A 23,284-nucleotide genomic window follows, 5' to 3' on the forward strand; every position below is an offset into this window, starting at 1 on the left:
TTCGAAGCATAAAGACTTTTCTTATTTAAAAATTGGAAATAGTAAGATATTGTCATGCTTTATTGGGATTATCAAATTAAAAATTGTCCGTCTAGTTCAGTTGGTAGAGCGCAAGGCTCTTAATCTTGTGGTCGTGGGATCGAGTCCCACTGAGGGCAATTTATAATGGAGGTCTTCCACGGAAGCTGCTCTCAACCTGGTGTTGGGGGCAACCTACTACCCTACCTCCCCGTACCTCATTACATATGGGAATAGGGTTGCTAATTTTTCTGGTTGTTTAAAAAAGAATTTTAATTAAATTAAATATAAATTCATAAATTTTCTTGTAAAGACAACAACCAATTGATTAGGTATCGGTTTTAGGGCAATGTGGATGCTAATCTTTCTCTCGTATAATTGACTTTTGAACTCAATTTGCTGACACACAAACCTGAAGATGTTGTTTTGATAATTTTTAACAATTAAATTTTATTAAAATGACAATTATTTTGGATGTTCAATCACACACCCTAATAAAAAAATTAGTGACGACTTCTCGAATCACAATTCCTTTTTAGAATGAAAAACTTTAGTTTAATAAATCGAACTCAAACAATTTTTCAAAATTTTGGAACGTTTGGACAAATGGACTTTCAAAAGCACCATTGATGAAAACCTCGAGTATGATCCACTTAAAGTCGAACTTGGGTAATCAAACCCATGAATAAAATCAAGGACATTAATGATTCTCAGGTAAAACTTGTCTTGCAGATCTGGAACAGCAGATGAGAAATGTAGCAGTCATTGGCAGTACAAAGATGCAACAGACAATCTTTGTCTTATTTGTATTTTGCACCCAACTTGCTGAATGATAATGTTGGAAGGTAAAAGAACACTTTGTATGACAACTGAAAAGCACCAGTGATAAATTCGTCAGTTAATATCACACCAAGCATGATGTTTTTGGAATCCTGCATAGTACACTCGTGAAAATTGAATTGTCTTACTGGGCTGCCATCCCATTCTGATGTCAATCTGTTTCGTTAAACGCCAAACAATCAGCCATTTATGTATTTTCGGGATAACTGAGAAAAGCACAACACGTAGAGGGAACATGTTGTATGGGAAAAGCAAAAGAATGAGAACTGGCAGTGCTACTACTTGACAGCAGAGAAACACTACCGGCATATGGTATCTTCCCTGAAAGATGATTTGCTGCAAAGGAACCACAGTCGCTTTGAGCAATGTCATTAACAATTCTTTGACTTGAACCTGTTAGGCCTCTCAGCGTGGTATCTTCAGCCCCCAGTAAGTCATCGGTTTTATGAGGTTGTTGACACCTTGAACCTTGCATAAATTCCTCAAGGCTACTATTGGTATTGAAATATGATTCAGAAATATGAATGTTGCTTCACTATTTGAAGAGACCTCGCATAAATGGCTGTTGTCATCAATTGTTTTAATCACAGATGCATCCATCAATGAAAATATCCTTGATTGACTGAAAATCACTCTCATGAACAAATACAACCAGCTCCGGCGCATCCGATGCAGGAAAGGTCTCACTCGTATCAAAAACTCTGTTTTCTTCCTTGCTAGGACTTGCAGTATACGGTGTCTGTGGCCCTTGTATAGGATTCTTGCGAGCCACAGAATCATTAACTCATGGTCCTTTACTCCGCCATTTTCCTTTTTGTCTTTTAAATTCTATATTGGTCTTTACCTTGTATGTTCTCATCCCTGCAGAGATTTCAGAGCCAAGAGTGTGTATCAACATGAAGAAACAATCATCAATCCATCAATGAGGATCATCCATTGTTGTCAAGATTTATCCAAGTATTCAAGAACTCGTATCGATTCCATGTCGAGTTTACCGGCAATAAAACACGGTAAAAAGATGCAGGACATCTGCTGGTATAGATAATGTAAACTTACCGAGCCAGTATGCTTCTGTTGGCACTTATTCTTAGCAAAAACACATTGTTGTCCAAAATATATGCAGTTGCCTGAAATCCATGAAGCCAAAATGAATCAAATGTCAATATCCATGAGCAAATTATACTTCCAGTGTGACAAAGACCATGAGAAAGAGGGTATTTAGTTCCTTGTACTCTAAATTCTCCATTCCCGGCATATCGGACAGAGCAGCGACAGGATATAAACGTGGTCAAGATTAGTGTTACCACTCCTGTCATAACCATTTTTTAAAAAAACAATTATGACTTTGATTTGAAAAATTGGTGATTTTAAAATTAATTTGAATTAAATTGAATGAGAGTCATCATCAACCTTTATGTTATGTAGGCTGAATACCTAAAAATGTCTTTTAAAACTATTTTAAGAAAAATCGTTTTTTAGACAAAAAATCGGTCTGTGTTATCAAAGATCCAATTTAGTGGGTTCGGGAGTCAGTTACGTGTGAGGAAGGATAAACACCCCCACAGCGCCAAAAAATGGTACTTAATCGCTTATACGTTGTTGTAATGGTGGAGATCATAAATCGAACATAAAGCTAAAATATGATTCAATTATTGAACATTGATAAATTTGTTTCGAATTGTTTAATAGGGAAAATCCTTTAATTCAAAAAGAAACATCGAGATTCGCTCATCCTCTTACGGGAAGACTATCTCTTCTTATTTCTTTATTAAAAGAATATTCTCTCCTCGATTTTAAAAAACACAAATCGAATATAAATTGAACGTCGACATTTGTATAAAATAAAATAAGTTAATATTTAGAGAAACATGCATTGTGTTGTTTGACTTAAAATAAAAATGAATTAATTAATAAAATAAAATCGATTTATTTTAAGTTCACATTTTAATTGAATGTCGTATCGGATCGCACTACTTTGATCAAACAATGCTTTCCACGCCCATTCTACAAAAATAATTTTCTCGTAAATGTTCGAATAAACCACTAAAAAACTTAATATCAAACAAGACATACACATAATATTGACAAAAAAACATTTCATAAAACAAATTAAAACAAATATGATAAATACATAAAGGTGAACATTATACAAGCATTCAAGGTTTATAAGTACCAAGTAAATACACATATACATGATATAGCAAAGTCAAACCCATATAATAGTAATAAAAATACTTAATAATATTTTCATTAAAAATGTAAAGATATTAATAAAATTGTTATAAACCATATCATATATTCAAATAACGATTAGCATTAAAATAAATAAATAAATAAATGATGAATCACACAAAAAAAGAAAGCCAAAAATAACATCTACATATGCGACCAATCATGCAACTTGGTATAAAGGAAAATAATTAAAATGAGAAGAAGAAAAAAAAAATCATACATCATGACTAAATATACATATTAATTCAGTAGGCAAAAGGGACCAAAATGATTCAGAGCATAAATTGCCAAATAAAATCAGTAATTAACCAATACACAGATCAACAACAAATAGGGACTAAAATGCAGTAAAAGAAACAATAGCCAAATTCATGAATAAATAATGAAAACAACATTGGTTAATGACTAAAATGAAACAAAATAAAGAAACAGTAACCAATCTCGAATAAATAACAATGCAAACAGGTGATTAAATTAAAATAAAATGGAATTTGCATGTTAATTTCAAAATACAATAAATAAAAAAAAGAATTATGGACCAAAATGAAATAAAAAAAACAAGCTAATTATGACTAAAATAGTGACCTAAATAAAAATAATAAAAACCAATAGAACAATTCAAAATAAATAAATAACAACATGACAAGTGATCGAAATAAAATAAAACAAAACAAAACATGTAGCTTAAATCGAAAATAATATATAAAAGATGAAATTGGTGACCAAAATATAAATATGTGGCTAATTATGAGGGACTAAAAACCGATTCACCCTATTTTAAACCTAAGAATTTTCAAACAAAATAAATAAGGGGAATATCAAATTAGATCCATAAATTCGATCTAAAGATCATAACAGGCCAAACCAGTGGCTAAAATGCAAATACGTGGCTAAATAAAAGGGACCTATTAGGTAATTAACCCGAAATCTAATATATAATAACCTAAAACTTAAACTAACATAAATTAACACCCTTTTTTAAGTGATCTCTTTCTCCCCCATCTGCCTTGTGTGGCCGGCGGCACCCTCAAAGACCAACGTCGGCTGCCGTTCACTGGTGGCCACTCTAACCACAACTGTCCCCCAACCGTGACCAAAGAAGGCCAAACGACGGTCTAAGTGGTTGATTGACCCTAACCCGACTTAAAACCAAACCAAACTCTCTCTTTTCTATCGTAACCCGAAAATGAAACCCAATGAATCTAGATAAAACCTCTATCTACACGGCCAAACGCCTTCAACCCTTCAGCTACCTCATTCAGACAACGAACGAGTCCCTCCAATGGGAAGCTCAAACTAGGCAAGGTAAACTAACTATTTATATTCTCCCTTATTTTTTTTACTTGGAAAATAAGAATTGGTTGCTGAAAAATATGCATAAAATGTGAAAATACCTTAAAATGCTTTTGGTTGTCTATTTCCAATGAAAGAGTAATGGGGAATGAGAGTTTACAATATGTTTTTTTTAATTGAAGAAATCGGGGGGTCTCTCCTTTACACTGATTTTTTTTGGGTTTTATAATCCATTTACATTAAAAAATTATTGCTGATTGTTTGGTGACCTGCTGAGCATGGGTGAGGCGTGGTGGTGGCATTGAGTTGGTGTAGCAACACATGGTGGACGTGGTGAGTTGCAGTTGTTGGGATGGTCACGGGATGGTTGGTGCAAGATGAAAAACCCTAAATGAGTTTTAGGCTCAACAACATACTTCACTCTCGGGCGTGGACTGAACAACTGTATTGGGCCTGGATCGGGTTTGTTGTTGGGCCTAGTACTGGGTTTGTAATTGGGCTTCAAGTGTAGCCTGCAAAATGTAAACAAATTTTGTAAATAATAATAATAATATTAAAGACCTGAACAAAAACAGGTGTCTACAAATGCTCCTCTTTGCACATTATTGTGTTAACAAGAATAGGGCAAAGACGATAAGACAACAAGTTTTTGTCTGGTTCTCCTTTTTGGCTTTGAAATTTGATAATTAAGGACGATGCTACTCATCCGCGATGAAGAGTTATGGTCGTGTTTAGGGATACCTAAGATAACATAGTTCCTATGCGATGAGGAAGTCTGACTATCTAAGGATGACATGACTCCTACGTGATGAGGAGATCTGATCGGTGGATGACACGGTTCCTACGTGATGAGGACGTCTAGCCATCTTTAGGGATAACTTGCTTTAAGATAAATTGTCTCAAGCGATACAAAACTTTGTTTCAAGGGAAACAATCTCAATGTTTTTATGTTTCAAGAGAAACTGCCTCAAGATAGAAAAAACTTGTTTCAAGAGAAACAATCTCAAAGGTTTTATGTTTCAAGAGAAATTGTCTCAAGAGAGACAAAACTTTGTTTCGAGAGAAACAATCTCAAAGGTTTTTTTTATGTTTCAAGAGAAACTGTCTCAAGCAAGACACAACTTGTTTCAAGAGAAACAATCTCAACGATTTATCAATTTTGTTTCAAGAGAAACTGTCTCAAGAGAGACAAAACTTTGTTTTGAGAGAAACAATCTCAAAGGTTTTTTTATGTTTCAAGAGAAACTGTCTCAAGCGAAACACAACTTTGTTTCAAGGGAAACAATCTCAATGTTTTTATGTTTCAAGAGAAACTGTCTCAAGAGAGACAAAACTTGTTTCAAGAGAAAAAATCTTAAAGGTTTTATCAATTTTGTTTCAAGTGAAACAATTTCCAAATTTTGTGTTTTGAAGAAAAATTGTTTCAAGTGAGACGAAATTTGTTTTAAAAACAATCTCAAGTGAGATAAATTTTGTTTCAAGTGAAACAATTTCAAAATTTGTATTTTTAGGGGAAATTGTCTCAAGTGAGATCAAATTTGTTTTAAAGAAAAACAATCTCAAATATTTGTGTCTTAAGGAAGACTGTCTCAAGTGAGTTGAAATTTGTTTTTAAGAAAAACAATCTCAAATGTTATCAATTTTGTTTCAAGGAAAACTGTCTCTAGCGAGACGAAACTTTGTTTCGAGAGAAACAATTTCAAAGGCCACAAACAGTCTGCTCCTGCATGTTGAGAAGATCTAGCTGCCTTTAGAAGATCTGATCGTTCAATTTAGGATGTCAAATCTGTGGATGACATTGTTTCTTCAGGTTAGAGACATCTAGTCATTTTCAAACTTCTATTTCCTGAAAGATCAATAAATGATGCGTTTATGAATGATTATCTTGGATGTTACGATAGATGCCAAGATGAAGTTTATTTTATGACTTTAATTTGATGAATTTTGGAATTTATCCTCATGAGAGGGGAAAATGTCTTTAAGAAAGACAAGATTTCAAGTGAAATTTTTTAACAGTATCCTCATGAGAAGGAAAATTGAACTCTTTATTGCGCGTGATGATGAATGTATGATACAAAGATGCAAACTCATATAACATGTATGTATATGTTGATGTATGTTTTCTCGATCTGGAAGGAGAATGGTTGCATGAGCAGTCTTCATTCTATCCCTGATTAAGTTGTCTTCATTTTCCACCAGGGTGTACTCTTGCAAGCTTCGACTTGAGACACTTTGTTTTCTTTGCCCCATCAAATTTTGCCCCAAAAATTTGGCTTCCCTTGCCCCATATTCGATCATGAGCTTCAGAGAGATATTTATTGAATTCCAAGATATGCTTACAGAGAGATTATCTTGTTTGAAAATGTTTTCCTTTTTTTTTTAATTTTCAAAATTTTGAAAAAAATATCAAATAAAAGAATTTTGAAAAAATATTGTCTCCTTCTAAGTTTCACAATTGAAACAAATCATAAAACAGGAGTTCATTGGATATCAAAAGAATCAACTGCTATTTTAATCTTTTATCACTGCAAATCTTTGACAAATATCAAGATCGACAAGTTGGTTTTGAGGTTGGATATCTACATTTTGAGGTTTGTTTTATTGATTCATCTTTGATCATTGTGAAAATTATGACATGCCCATCTTTCTTGGTTTGACATTTTGATTAGGGGAAGATAAAATGATGCAACTAGCATAATCGATTGCTAGACTTTTTTGAGCACTTCTATTTCAGTTCTCTAAAATCTTCCATTTTTTCAAGCTTTATAGACTCCTCTAGCCAAGGAAGTGTATAAATATCAGTTTAAAAATGAGATTTCTGAGTGCTCGTGTGAATTCGACTATTACAGGTGTTCCTCAACTCCCTTAGTCCATATTCACCTAGACTCCTTACTTAGTAAATTTAATTTAATTTTTCATGTGTTGGCTAGCTGCATTCAGCTTTATTGTACATATATTTTTATAATTCCCTTTATTTGGCTAGCTAAAGGATTCATGTAATCATAAAGTCTTCGACTTGACAATCACAGTGGAGCAAACACCGAAATGCTAAGTACCCGATTAATGTCATGATTTGAATGTAATCTATTCATAAAGTCATGGCTTTTTAGTTTCCTCTATAACCAATTGTTTTAGCGGAATAGCTCAGCTTTATTGTATACATATAATTATATTTTGGGTATACAGATTCAATTTCTTAAGCTTGTCAAGAAGAACATGTTATAGTCTCGGTGTTTGTTGAAGGTCAGAAAATCTCATCGTTGGAGTTCAATTCCCAAGCAACTAACCTAAACTAGATTCACCTACTCGACCATTCCATCTGTGAAGATCATGATCATCATTGAACCTCATCAACAGAAGTAAAAACCAATTAGCTTTGCAATTTCATGCGCCAGATGCCCCACTTTGTCCGCTCTTGACACCTACTTGAATGACAAGCCCTTGATTGACTCTACAGGAAGGAGAAAACTAGATCGGTCCCTGCAAGAGAATCGTATGTATTTTGGTGTATCGTCTGGAGTAGGATTAGGGGTTCTTGTTTTGCATGGTTCAATCTTGTCATTTGTCAAAGATTTACAACCTTAATTATTAAAGAGCTTTTAATTGAGTTGATATTCAAAGAATTTCAAGATTAAAATTTGCTCATTGCTTATTACCTCATAAGGAATCATTTTATTTAAAATGTTCGAACGTAAAGTTACTTACAAACATTTAAACGTAAGAAGAAAAACAAGTTCAAACAAGATGAAATGCTTCTAATGAGAATGCAACAAAATTCCTGATGGATACCACAACTTACTCTTGATCAGAATGCCCCAACATTCTTTGAATGTCCATGCCCCTGAAACAATCAGGTTCTGGACCTTGCTTCAATGCACCATAATTCTCAATGGAATGTCCGAAACTTCTATGTGATAACTGCATACGGGATCAACATCATAGACCTCAGGATATGGGAACTCTTTTCTCGTATAATCCTGGAAAGCTCAGCCTTACGACCATCTGAATAGGCTCCCACCGAACTGATTTCAGCTTCTTCCTTTAATTGTTAGAATCTTGTTTATATTCTTAATGTGGTGTCACGTGATCAGAACCACTTCCATCGAATCCACCACATATTAATTCCATGTTTGCTTGAATGATGCATTTGAAAATGCTTAAAAATGAAATGCAGATGCAAAGATGCAGATGCAAATGTAAAAAGATTGATCCCAAGGATGAATATCATAGAACAATTTTCACCAGCGATAAAAGCCTTCACAATACAAGATAGTCCATTTTACAGACATGCTTTCACTTAGATGTTGAGCTTGAAATGGATCACTGATTCATCTTGAACCTTCGTCTTCAAAAATGATGTCCCTCAAGCGTTTCGTAACCTAACTCCATTAATATCCTTGCGGTGCTGAAGTCAGTCTGTCGCTCCTTGATGACTAGCGATAAAATGATCGTAAATAAGACTCTACTACTGGATTACCCCACAGATCAGTGGATCATCATTCCAGTCTTCAATGTTGCACGATCTTCGAGCAAGTTTCATTATTGGACTCTCTGAACTTCTTTTAGCCTTTTATGAATGTCTGCATACGCGACTGCTTGATTGAAAACTTTTACCTCTTCTTGTGAAAATATTCTCTCGAATATCCCCTTGTGGATCAACACTTTCGCATTATGTTATGCAGTGCAAAAAGGATGAAAAATGGGACAAACAAAGGAAAAGAAAAGAATAAATATAATCTATGAACTTAAAGTAAAAGGTAAAGGTTTAGAGCCATTCCTCCTTCGTGTACACTTATTTTGGCACCTACTGACGGACATAGGTTGGGTATGACTATACATAGGGTGACCGTTTTACGGTTCACTATAAGCATGGTTTTAGCTCTATAAGGGAATGGTACTCGAATTGTCCTTGATGTTGGTGCTCCCCTTGGGCTGCCAAACCCTCGATCCTTACCCATTACAGGTTTCGAACGGAACGAGTTCAATTCGAGGGGATTCACTTCCTTCTACCCATACGAGGAATAAATCCCGAAAAAGGTATAAGGCATTTATCCCAGGGGTTATTTGCTAAAACTAATACGAAGAATAAATTCTTACGAGAGTAAAGTATTCACCTTGACTTATTTGGAACGAAGTTCGGGTCTAGAGCTTATGTCATACAAATGCATGTGATGTGTGTGAGGAGGAACATACAAACCTTTGACTCAAAAAATGGAAAAGTAAAAATTCTCAATAGAAATTTGAACACACCTGAAAACAAAGATTAAAATATTAGTATCCAAATAAAAAGGAAGAAATTAAAAAACTTCAATAAATGGATCATAAGCTAACTATAGACTCAAATCCATAATTTCCACTACTACGACAATGTATAAGCGACTTACAGTCTGACTCTCTAAAATAATTCCCCATCAGAGTCTCCAAGCTGTCATAACCATTTTTTTTAAAAAAATAAGTTAAAAAAACAATTATGACTTTGATTTGAAAAATTGGAGATTTTAAATTAATTTGAATTAAATTGAATGGGAGTCGTCATCGACCTTTATGTTATGAAGGTTGAATACCTAAAAACGTCTTTTAAAATAATTTTAAGAAAAATTGTTTTTTAGATAAAAAATCGGTCTGCGTTATTAAAGATTCAATTTAGTGGGTTCGGCAGTCGGTTACATGTGGGGAAGGATAAGCACCCTCATAGCTCCCAAAAATTGGTACTTAATCGCTTATACATTGTCGTAATGGTGGAAATCATAAATTGAACATAAAGTTAAAATATGATTCAGTTATTGAAGATTGATTAATTTGTTTCGAATTGTTTATTAAGGAAAATCCTTTAATTCAATAAGAAACATCGAGATTCGCTCATCTTCTAAAGGAATGCTATCTCTTCTTTTTTTTTTCTTAAAAGAATATTCCCTCCTTGATTTTTAAAAAACACAAATCGAATATAAATTGAACCTCGACGTTTGTATAAAATAAAATAAGTTGATATTTAGAGAAACATAAATTGCGTTGTTTGGCTTAAAACAAAAATGAATTAATTAACAAAATAAAATTGATTTATTTCAAGTTCACATTTTGTTCGAATGTCGTATCGAATCGCACTACTTCTATGAAGCAATGCTTTCGCCGCCCATTCTACAAATTGATGTTCTTGAAAATGTTCGAATAAACCACTAAAAAACTTTAATATCAAATAAGACATACACATAATATTGACAAAAGAACATTTCATAAAATAAATTAAAACAAATATGAGAAATACATAAAGGTGAACATTATACAAGCATTCAAGGTTGATAAATTCTAAGTAAATATACATATACATGATATAGCAAAGTCAAACACATATAATAGTAATAAAAATACTTAATAATATTTTCATTAAAAATGGAAAGATATTAATAAAATTGTTATAAACCATATCATATATACAAATAATGATTAACATTAAAATAAATAAATAAATAAATAAATACTCAATCACACAAAAAAAGAAAGCCAAAAATAACATCTACATATGCGACCAATCATGCAACTTGGTATAAAGGAAAATAATTAAAATGAGAAAAAGGAAAAAATCATACATCATGACTAAATATACATATTAATTCAGTAGGCATAAGGGACCAAAATGATTCAGAGCATAAATTGCCAAATAAAATCAGTAATTAATCAATACACAGCTCAACAACAAATAGGGACTAAAATGCACTAAAATAAAAAACAATAGCCAAATTCATGAATAAATAAAGAAAACATCATTGGTTAATGACTAAAATGAAACAAAATAAAGAAAAAATGACCAATCTCGAATAAATAACAATGCAAACAGGTGATTAAATTAAAATAAAATGAAATTTGCATGTTAATTTCAAAATATAATAAATAAAAAAGAAGTATGGACCAAAATGAAATAAAAATAAAAAGCAAGCAAATTATAACTAAAATAGTGACCTTAATAAAAATAATAAAAACGAATAGAACAATTTGAAATAAATAAATAACAACATGACAAGTGACCGAAATAAAACTAAACAAAACATGTAGCTTAAATCGAAACTAATAGATAGAAGATGAAATTGGTGACCAAAACATAAATATGCGGCTAACTATGAGGGACTAAAAAGTGATTCACCCTATTTGAAACCTGAGCATTTTCTAAACAAATTTAATAAGGGGAAATATCAAATTAGATCCATAAATTTGAACAAAATATCAAAACAGCCCAAACCAGTGGCTAAAATGCATATACACGGCTAAATAAAATGGACCTATTATGTAATTAACCCTAAAATGCATATAACGTCGACTGCCGCTCACCGTTGGCCACTCTAACAACAACTGTCCCCCAACGCGACCAAAGAAGGCCAAACGATGGTCTAAGTTGTCGATTAACCCTAACCCGGCTTAAAACCAAACCAAACTCTCTCTTTTCTATCCTAACCCGAAAATGAAACCCAATAAACCTAGATAAAACCTCCCTCTACACGACTAAACGCCTTCAACCCTTCGGCTACCTCATTCAGACGACGAAAAAGTCCCTCCAATGGGAAACTCGAACCAGGCAAGGTAAACTAACTATTTATATTCTCCCTTATTTTTTCTTTTACTTGGAAAATAAGAATTGGTTGCTAAAAAATATGCATAAAATGTGAAAATACCTTGAAATGCTATTGGTTGTCTATTTTCAATGAAAAAGTAATGGGAAATGAGAGTTTACAATCTGTTTTTTTAGAACCGAAGAAATCGGGGGGGGGGGGGGTCCCTCGTTTACACTATTTTTTGTTGGTTTTTATAACCCATTTACATTAAAAAATTGTTGCTGATTGTTTGGTTACCTGCTGAGCATGGGTGAGGCATGGTGGTGGTGTTGAGTTGGTGTAGCAAGGCATGGTGGACGTGGTGAGTTGCAGTAGTTGGGATGGTCACGGGATGGCTGGTGTAGTATGGGAAACCCTAAATGGGTTTTGGGCTCAACAACAGGCTTCACTCTCGGGCTTGGACTGAACAACTGTATCGGGGCCTAGATCGGGTCTAATGTTGAACCTGGTACAATGTTTATAATTGGGCTTCAAGTGTAGCCTGCAAAATGTAAAAAAATATTGTTAATAATAATAATAATAATAAATAAATAAATAAATAAAGAGCCGAACAAAAATGAGTGTCTACAACTCCAAATGCTAAGAGATTACAAAGTGACATAACAACACACATACAGGTGATGAAAGATCTCAACAATCATGAACCAAAAACAAAGTTTTATATGAAAGATCAATGACAAAAGAAAAATCCATGACAATCAAAATATATAAAAGTGGCTGAATTTGATGCTTCGACTCTGATCAGGTCGGGTCCAGGTCAAATCAGATCGGGTCATTTTCAGGTTGCTTTGAAACCAAGTACAGTTCAAGTTCAGGTCGAGTTACTTTCAATTTGGATCGATGTTAGTTCAAGTCAAAACAGTTCAGGTCCGGAGCAATTAAAAACCAAATTAATTCATATTCGGATGGACTTTAGGCGGATCTCGTTCAAATCGAGTCACTTCATTAGTAGATAAAATTTGGGTCGGATCTCTATCAGATACAGATTGAGTTCAAATCGGATCAATTTTTATTTTTGGATTAATTATTTTCATCTTTCACGAACGTTGAATTACAATTTGTAATTGTATATGATTTAGAGTAAATTACTTAGAATATAAATAATCATGGATCAATTTTATGAAAATAAAAAATTAAGAACTAAATTGAACAAATATGAAATTACAAGTAAAAAATTAAGTAATTAAACAACACGCGTTGATGAGGGACCAAATCAAAATAATTTTAAAATGTGAGATTGAAATTAATACAAAAAAGTACTAAATTATACCTATTTAAAAGTTATTAACCAATTAAAAATGTAAATTAGTAATAAGTATGAGCCAATTTCATATGCAAATATAATTTTAATGACTTAACTGAACAAATATGAAATTACAAATTTTTTTTTAAATAAATTAAACAACACAAAGGGATCAAATCGAAGTAATTATAAAATGTGAAGAAAATATGTAAAATGAACTAAATTGTATTCATTCAAAAGTTGAGAAAAAATTGAAACAATTATAATATATATATATAATATAAGATATATATAAGATATATATTTTATTAATATAAACTATATATAAATTATATAGTTTATATTTATATTATTATATACTATATATAAACTATATATATATTATGTATAAACTATATAGTTTATATATGAACTATTGAACTATATATAAACTACATAATTTATTAATATAAATTATATAAATTATATAATTTATATATAAATTATATAATTTATATATAAATTATATATGAATTATAAAACTTATACTTATATATTATGTATAATTATAAATAATATATACTATGTGTAGACACCCGTTTTTTTCCGGGTCTTTTCTGTTTTAATTTATTATTATTATTATCATTTTTATATTATTTATATTTATTATTATTATTATTATTATTATTATTTAATATGTATTTACATTTTTTGCAGGCTTAATGGGCAGCACAGATTACAAGCCCAAGACCTAGTCTACCCAACCCACTTAGACTGGGCCAAACAAAGGACCCAACTCAGCTAGGGTTTCACCTTATTCTCCCTAGCCGCCTTTAACACCAGCCGTTAGATCTAGAGGAAGATAAATGGCCCACAAGTAACCCAGATTAGGGTTTTAACCCTAAGCATATCATCCAGCAGCTGCTTCATTGCCACACTCTCCAGCCGACGAGCCGATCACCAAGCCATCGTCGAGTTCTCGAGCCACCAAGCCGAGCCTCCCTTCCGACCGTCTCTGCCGTCGTTATCACCAACAATGACCGAGACCACATCAGTCATGGAAATCAAAGAGAAAACCCGATTAAAAAAATCAAATAAAATCAAGCAAGTACACAAGAAATCTCGAGGAATCAGAAGAGTCTATCTATCAATTAATCCATCACCAAATCAGCAGAGAAGATATCAACACATGCAACATAAAAAGAAAAAGAAAGAGAGAAGAGGGCATTCAGGATCAGAGGAAGGAACGAAAAAAAACAACAAAAAAAAGAGAACTACTCGAACCAAACAAACAAAAAAACAAGAGGGAAATAGAGAGAGATGAGACCGTAACTTGATCGGAGGAGTCATCGAGAGGAGGAAGGTCACCGGTTTCTTCTTTTCTCGAAAGGTATACCTTAGATCTAAGGGTTTAGGGTCGGTTTTAGGTTAGGTGGGGGTGGTTTTTGGGTTGAGGGTAGAGAGAGGGAGCTTTTAAGGTGTTTTCCGCTCTTTCGTCGCCGTTGGACGCCGTGAGCTCTGCTGGCAGCGGCCATTTCTTCTCTTCCCGATGAGGGAGTTGAGAGAATCCCTTCCTTTCTCTCTTCTCTGGTTTTTGTAAAAGGAAGCAAATGAGAAATATGAGATAAGAAAGCTTTGGGCCTAGGGTTATATATCTCCCACGAAACGACGTAGTTTCGAGGGGGACCAGTTTGTAATTTCATTGTTTGGGACAATTACATGTTTAATCCCCTATGCTGTGTAATATTTATTTTTTAACCATTAAATGTAATTTTATTTTTTTTCTTTTTGAGCACTCATTCTTTCTCATTTTTATTTAAATCACCATGCTATGTATTGTACCATTTTTGGTTATGTTTGACTCTAGTTTTAATATTTGCAAACCTTTTATTTCAGTCACTGAATGTAACTTTATTTTCTTTATAATTAGTGTTTTTTTTTTAATTTATGTTGTTTACATTTCGATCACTGTGTTGGTATACATACCTTTAGGTAGAATTATTGATCGTCATTACGAATTTCTATTTCATATCATTTTAGTTCTTCATATTATTCATGGTTTATTTATGCTTTTAGGACCTACATAGCTTAATGTGTTGATTATTACCCTGATCATTGTCCATATTATTGTTTAATCACTCAAGTTAACATTAATATTATTTTGATCCTTTTATAAATCAAATATGTTTAGTTTCTTTTGTTGATATTGTAGTCTCCATTGATTCTATGATTTCATTTTAGTCCTTTATAGTATACTATATTGTATATACATATTCCATTATACAAAGTTTATCAAATTTTATATCAACTATGTATATATATAAATAAAATAAGTATGTTAATTACATTTGCACTTTACTATATATGTATATGTATTACTATATATATATTATATATATTTATATTTATATTTCATTTCATTTCATATTATTTTTATTTATTCATTATTTTGATTCTTTATTTTATTATCCGAATATTTTCAAGAATGCGAATTTGTAGAACGGGCATGGAAAGTATCACTTGGTCGTAGTGGTACAATCCGACACGATGTTCTAACAAAATGGGTTTTGAAATGAATGGATTTCATTTTAGTCAATTAATTCATTTTATTTCATGTTGAACAATGTAATGTATGTTTTTAAATAGCGATTAATTTTATGCAAAAATCGATTTTCATTTTTATATTTGATTCATGTTTTTTTAATATCAATAAGGAGGGAATATTCTAATAAATGATAAGAAATATTCGAGTTAGCTTTTCCGACGGAGGATTGCTAATTTTGAGATTTCTTTTCTAGTTAAATATTTTTCTCTATTTATTTATTTCGAAGCAAATTAATCAATGTTCAATAAATGGATTACATTTTAATTTCATATTCAAATTTATAAGTTCTGCCGTTTACGACAACGTGTAAGCGATCCAGTATCAGTTTTTGGGCACTGTGGGGTGCTAATCATTCCCCATACGTAATCGACTCCTGAACCCATTTTAATGTGATTTCTGGTAAACGCATGCCATTTTTGTCTTAAAAATGATTTTTACTTAAAATTGTTTTAAAAGAAGTTTTTAGGTATTCGACCTACCTAATCCAAAGGTCGATGGTGACTCTATTCAATTTAATTCAAATTAATCCAAAATCGCTTAATTTTCTAAATTAAAGTCGTAATCGTTTTTTAAAATAATATTTAATTGTTTTAACCTAAAAATGGTTATGACTGCTTGGCGACTCTGCTAGGGATTTTTTTAGAGAGTCAGGCTGTAGGTCGCTTACACATTGTCATTGTGGTCGAATTTATGAGTTCGAGTCTTTAGTTAATCTATGATCTTTTTATTGAAGTTTTTAATTGCTTCATTCTTTTTTTTTTCATACTAACATTTTAATTTTTGCATTCAGCTCTATCCATGTTTTTGTTGAGGGTTTTTATTTGTTCATCTTTTGCGTCAAAGGTAGGTACGCTCTTCCTTACACACATCACGTGCATCTGCATAACATGAGCTCTAGATAGGGAGCTTCGATCCGAATTAGTTAGGGTGATTGCTTTACTCTCGTAAGAATTTATTCTTCGTATGAGTTTTAGCAATTAACCCATGGGATACATATCTTATACCTTCGTAGGGATTTATTCCTCGTATGGGTATAAGGCAATGAATCCCCTTGAATTGAACTAATTCCGTTCGAAACCTGTAATGGGTGAGGATCGAGGGTCTGACAGCCCAAAAGGGGCACCGACATCAAGGACAATTCGAGTACCCTTTTCCTGTTAGAGCCGAAACCATGCATATAGTGAACCGTAGAACGGTCACCCTAGTTATAGTCATACCGAACCTCTGTCCGTCAGTAGGTACCCAAAATAGGTGTACACAAAGGAGGAGTATTTCTAAACCCTTATCTTTTACTTTAAGTTCATAGAATTTGTTTTCTTTTCGAATAAAAGCATGCGAACTAGATATCATGTGGTTAGGACCAATTTTTTGAAATTATTCATTTTGGGTAGATAATATGTACGAGTAGGATTATTATCTATTTAAAGCATGCTCGGGTAGATAACATGTCGGGTAGGTGTTATATTCATTTTTGAATAACATTTTTATCTATATCAATTATTTACCAGACTAATTAATTTATTTTCTTTTGTTTGTGTACACTAACTTGTTTCTTTTCATTTGTTTGTGTCATTTTGTCATCATTCTTTGCATTTGCATTGCATCGTCATGACATAATGCAAAAATGTTGATCCACAAGGGGATATTCAAGAGAAAATTTTCACAAGGAGAGATAAAAATTTTCAATCAAGCAGTCATATATACAAACATACATCGAGGGCTGAAAGAATTTCATAGTACAAGAAGGAGACATGCTCGAGGATCGTGCAACATTCAAGACGATGATACACTGAGCTGAGGAGTAATCCAGTAGTAGGTTCTTATCTACGAGTATTTCATTGCCAGTCATCAAGGAACGACACACTGACTTCAGCACCGCAGGGGCATCAACCGAGTTAGGTCGCAGAACGTTTGAGGGACATCATTTTCGAGGATGAAAATCTGAGACGAAGTATTGTTCCATTTAAAACTCAATCTAAGTAAAGGCATGTCTGCGAATTAGACTGTCTTGTAATGTGAAGGTTTTTATTTCTGGTGAAAATTATTCTACGATATTCATCGTTGGGATCAACATTTTTGTATTTGCATTTGCATCATTGCATTTTGTATAACATTCATTTAAGTGTTTTTACACGCATTAATCATACCTTGTGGGAAACTTTAAGAAAGCGTTTCTAACTGTGAAACTGCATTCGCACAATACCGAGAATGGATGCAAAATTCGAGCAACTGAAGAAAGAGCTGGAAGAGAGTTTGCAAAAGATGCAAGCAGCGTGGGAAGTTAAAATGCAGCAGGTACAAAAAGCCACCATGGACCGTATCTTGCAAAATCAAAGCGATCTAATGGATCAAATGGTAGCAAAGTTGGCTGGGCTCAACCAAGAAAGAGGCAAAGAAAAGATTTCCTCGACCAGAGGAAACTCTGAATGTGTGATAGCCCATGCTAGTCCCTAAATAATTATTTCTCCCCACAAGATTTCTAGCCATCAATCACACTTCTCCTCCACTAAAACTCATGTAACTGTGCTAGGTCATCGTGATCACTATACTAATCATAGTATGTCAAATTCTGATAAGATGAAGAGAGCCAACAATGAGATCCCAGAGAATCTGAAACAGTGGTGCAGAGAGACATTCCAGGGAATGAGAGGATAGAGCTCTCACTACGGAATGGATGCAATAGAATTAGTACTAGTTCCTAACTTGGTGCTTCCGCCCAAATTCAAGATGTCCGACTTTGAAAAATACAGTGAAACCAGTTGCCCTAATGCCCATCTCACGATGTTTATTCTAAGAATGACTGGGTACACAAACAATGATCAGATGTTGATTCACTGTTTCCAAGCCAGTTTAATTGGACCTGCTTCAAGGTGGTACAACCAACTAAGACGTACTTAAATCCACTCTTGGAAAGATTTGGCTAGTTCCTTTCTGAGTCAATACAAGCACATGATCGATATGGCCCCTGATTGAACAACGCTACAGAATATGAAGATTGGTGAGAACTTCTGACAATATGCTCAACGATAGAGGGATGTCGCATCTCAAGTACATCCACCAATTACTGAAAGAGAGTTCATCACTCTATTCATTGATACGTTGAAGTCTCCATATATCGACTACATGATAGGAGCTGCCACCAAGAGTTTCTCTAACATCGTCATGTGTGGAGAAATGATCGAAAGAGCAACCAATAATAGCCAGATAAGAGGCACTAGCCGTACCGATAATGAGGAAAGAGCTGAGATTAACATTGAGGGATCTTATCTAGCTAATTTTAGGACCAAACCACATAAGATATTTTATGAAAAGACTCACATCAGTACAATTCCAATGACATATGAGGATTTTCTCCCAACTCTAGTTGAGATGAATCTGGTGACTCCAGTTCGGTCCAAACCAAGAGAAGCTCCATATCCTGAAGGCCATGATATTAACGCCATATGTAGCTATCACATTGGAAGCTCAGGGCACACCACTGAGAATTGTAGGACATTGAAGTGCAAGGTCCAAGATCTGATCGATTCAGGGGCATTAACATTCAATGTGTGATGGGGCATTCTGATCGGAAGTCGGCCGGGGCATCCATCAGGAGATTTTGTTGCATTCTCATGCATGACATCTTGTTTGAATTTGTTTTTCTTTTGTTCTTCTTATGTTTAAATGTTTGTAAATCACTTGACTTTTGAACATTTTCAATAAAATGCTTCATTCTTAGGAAATGAACAATGAGCAAATTTTAATCTTGAATTCTTTGAATATCATTTTTATTAATAGATTTTAATAATTGAGGTTGTAAATCTTTGACAAATGACAAGATTGAACCCTGCAAAACAAGGACCTCTTGATCCTAATCCTACACCAGAATCCATACCCTTCTCTTGAAGAGACCATGCTAGCTTGTTTCTTGCTTGAATAGACAATCATCTTGGCATTCAGGTATGTGTTAGAAGTAGACAAAATGGGGCAACTAGCACATGAGATTGCAAAACTAATTAGTTTCTACTTCTGTTAATGATGTTCAATGATGATCATGATCTTCTCATATGGAATGGTCAAGTAGATGAATCTAGTTTAGGTCAGTTGCATGGAAATTGAACTCTAACGAGGAGATTTTATGACCTTTAATAAACACTAAGACTATAACAGGTTCTCCTCAGCAAGCTTAAGAAATGGAATCTGTATACCCAAAATATTATATTATATATGTATATAATAAAGCTGAGCTATTCCGGTAAATCAATTGGTTATAGAGGAAACTCGAAATCCCTGGCTTTATGAATAGATTGCATTCAAACCATGACATTGATCGGGTACTTGGCAATCCGGTGTATGCTCCACTATGTTTGTCAAGTCGGAGACTTTGTGACGACATGAATCCTTCAGCTAGCCCAACAAAGGCAATTATAAAAATATATGTACAATAAAGCTGAATCCAGCTAGCCAAGCAATGGAAAATTAAATCAAAATTACTAAATAAGAAGTTTCGAAGAATATGGACTAAGGGAGTTGAGGAACACCTGTTATAGTCGACTCCATACGAGCACTCAGAAATCTCATTTTTAGACCTATATTTCTGCACTACCTTGACTAGGTAAGTCTACGAAGATTGAACAAATGGAAGATTTCAGAGAACTGAAATAGAAGTGTTCTAAAGAGTCTAGTAATTAACTATGCTAGTTGTGCCATTTTGTTTGCCTCCGATCAAAATGCCAAACTCAGAAAGAGGGGCATGCTATGACCAATCGATGAAACAAACCTTAGAATTTAGGTAGCCAACCTCAAAAACAACCTTTCAATCTTGATATTTGTCAAAGATTTGCAGCTATCAAAGATTAAAAGAGCAGTTGATTTTTGATAAATTCGTATTGTTGTGATTTGCTCCAATTGTGAAGCCAAAGAAAGGAATTATTTTAGTTCATTTGATAATGAAAAACCACATATTTTTTCTTCGTCAAGTTATTTTCAAAAGAAGAAAAACATTTTTAAACAAGATAAATTCTATGGAAGTATATCTTGGAATTCAACGAATATCTCTCCGAAGCTCAAGATCGAAGTGGGGCAAGGGAAGCCAATTTTTGGGGCAAAAATTTGATGGGGCAAAGAAAACAAATTATCTCAGGTCAAGGTTTGCAAAAGTACACCCTAGTGGAAAGGCAGACAAACTGAATTAATGATAGAGTGAAGACTGCTCTCGCAACTATTCTCCTTCCAGATCGAGAAAAAAATACATAAACATACACACACACACACACACACACACACACACACACACACACACACACACACACACACACACACACACACACACATGATACATAAAATTTGCATCAAACATTTATCATCATGTGTATTAAAGACATTTTTCTCCTCACTTGAGGAAAAATTCAAATGAATTTCATCTTGACATCCATCATAACATCCAAGATAGTCAGTAAAAAAAGCATCATTTTGATCTCTCAGAAAATCAAAGCTCGGAAATGACCAGATGTCTCTAACTTGAAGAAACAATGATTTGACTTCCTGAAGACAACAATTAAGACATTTCCTCAACATGCAGGAATAAGCAGACTTTCTATCTCCTTAGAGGGTGTTTTTCTTGAAACAAAATTCTGTCTCGCTTGAGACATTTTTCCACAAATTTTGAGAATTTTAAAAAAAAATTGTCTCGCTTGAGACAATTTCTATCAAAGCAAATTTCGTCTTGCTTGAGACATTTTTTCTCTAAGATACAAATTTAAATTTGTTGTACTTGAAACAAAATTCTTTCTCGTTTAAGACGTTTCCCATAAATTTTGAGAATTTTAAAACAATTTTTTTTCATTTAAGATAATTTCTCTTAAAACAAACTTGCTTGAGACATTTTTTCCTTTGATATACAAATTTCGAATTTGATTCACTTGAAACAAAAATTAATCTCACTTGAGATTGTTATTTTTCAAAACAAATTTCGTCTCGTTTGAGACATTTTTCCTTTGAGAATACAAATTTCGAATTTGTTTTCACATTAAACAATGTTGATCTCACTTGAGATCGTTTTCTCAAAAACAAACGTTGTCTCGCTTGAGACAATTTCTCTAAAAACAATTTTTGTCTCGTTTGAGACAATTTCTCTAAAAACAAATGTTGTCTCACTTGAGACAATTTTCCAAATTATGAATTTGTTTCGCTGGAAACAAAATTTTGTCTCTTTTGAAATAGTTCCTTTTAAAGAAAAATCTTTAAGTCTGTTTTTATGAAAACAAAGGTTTGTCTCTTTTGAGACAATTTCTCTTAAAGCAAACATCTTTGAGATTGTTTCCCTTGAAACAAAACCTATCTTTGAGTTTGTTTCTCTTGAAACAAAAGTCTGTGAGTTGTTTCTTTTGAAATAAAAATCTGAGTTGTTTCTTTTGAAAAAATTCTTTGAGTCTGTTTCTTTTGAACCAAAGTTTTGTCTCTCTTAAGACAATTTCATGAAAAAATCTTTGAGTCATTTCTTTTGAAACCAAAATCTTTGAGTTTGTTTCTTTTGAAAAAAGGTTTTGTCTCTCTTGAGACAGTTTTTCTTGAGAAAAATCTGAGTCTGTTTCTTTTGAAAAATCTTTGAGATTGTCTCTTAATAAAATCATCTGTGATTGTATTTCTTTAAAAACAAATTTTGTCTCTTGAGACAATTTTTAATGAAAAAACCAACCTTTGAGATTGTTTCTTTTGAGAAAAATCCTTGAGTCTGTTTCTTTGGAAACAAAATTTACAATCTTTGAGTCTATTTCTTTTGAAACATCATCTTTGAGTCGGTTTCTTTTGAAATCATTATCCCTAAAGATGGCCAGAGCTCTTCATCATGTATGAGTCGTGTCATCTCCTGACCAGATCTCTTCATAACGTAGGAGACTTGTCACTCCTAGATAACCAGACGTCCTCATCATATAGGAACCGTGTTATCTCCCGTCCTAAAGATGGCCAGAACTCTTCATCATGTATGAGTCGTGTCATCCCTCGACCAGATCTCATCGCGTAGGAGCCGTGTTACCCCTAGATAACCAGCCTTCCTCATCGCGTAGGAATCGAGTTATCATCCTTCCTAAAGATGGCCAAGAACTCTTCATCCCGTATGAGCAGTGTCATCCTCCGACCAGACCTCCTCATCACGTAGGAGCCATGTCACGCTTAGATAACCAGTCGTCCTCATTACGTAGGAACCAAGTTATCACCATTCCTAAAGATAGCCAAGAACTCCTCATCACATAGGAGCTATGTCAGCCTTAGATGACCCAACTCTTTGTCACGTATGAGCTGTGTCGTCCCCAACAACCAACATTATCCAATTTCTAAGTTTAAAAGGGAGAGAACCAGACAAAAACGTGTTGTCTTGTCGTCTTTGCCCTATTCTTGTTAACACAATAATGTGCAAAGAGGGGCAGCTGTAGACACCCGTTTTTATCCGAGTCTTTTCTATTTTAATTTATTATTATTATTATCATTTTTATA

At 33.5% G+C, this 23,284-nt stretch overlaps 1 long non-coding RNA gene across 1 annotated transcript; it reads left to right on the forward strand.

Moving 5' to 3' along the window:
- Positions 1-1,693: 1,693 nt before the first annotated feature.
- On the forward strand, positions 1,694-20,420 carry LOC120172251. Its single transcript, XR_005520948.1, has 4 exons — positions 1,694-1,829; positions 5,154-5,156; positions 12,259-12,263; positions 20,411-20,420. It is a non-coding gene; the product is annotated as an uncharacterized LOC120172251 (long non-coding RNA).
- The last annotated feature ends 2,864 nt before the right edge of the window (positions 20,421-23,284 follow it).

The sequence above is a fragment of the Hibiscus syriacus genome, unplaced genomic scaffold, assembly GCF_006381635.1.
Source record: "Hibiscus syriacus cultivar Baekdansim isolate YM2019G1 unplaced genomic scaffold, ASM638163v2 tig00111847_pilon, whole genome shotgun sequence".
Taxonomy (NCBI): Eukaryota; Viridiplantae; Streptophyta; class Magnoliopsida; order Malvales; family Malvaceae; genus Hibiscus; species Hibiscus syriacus.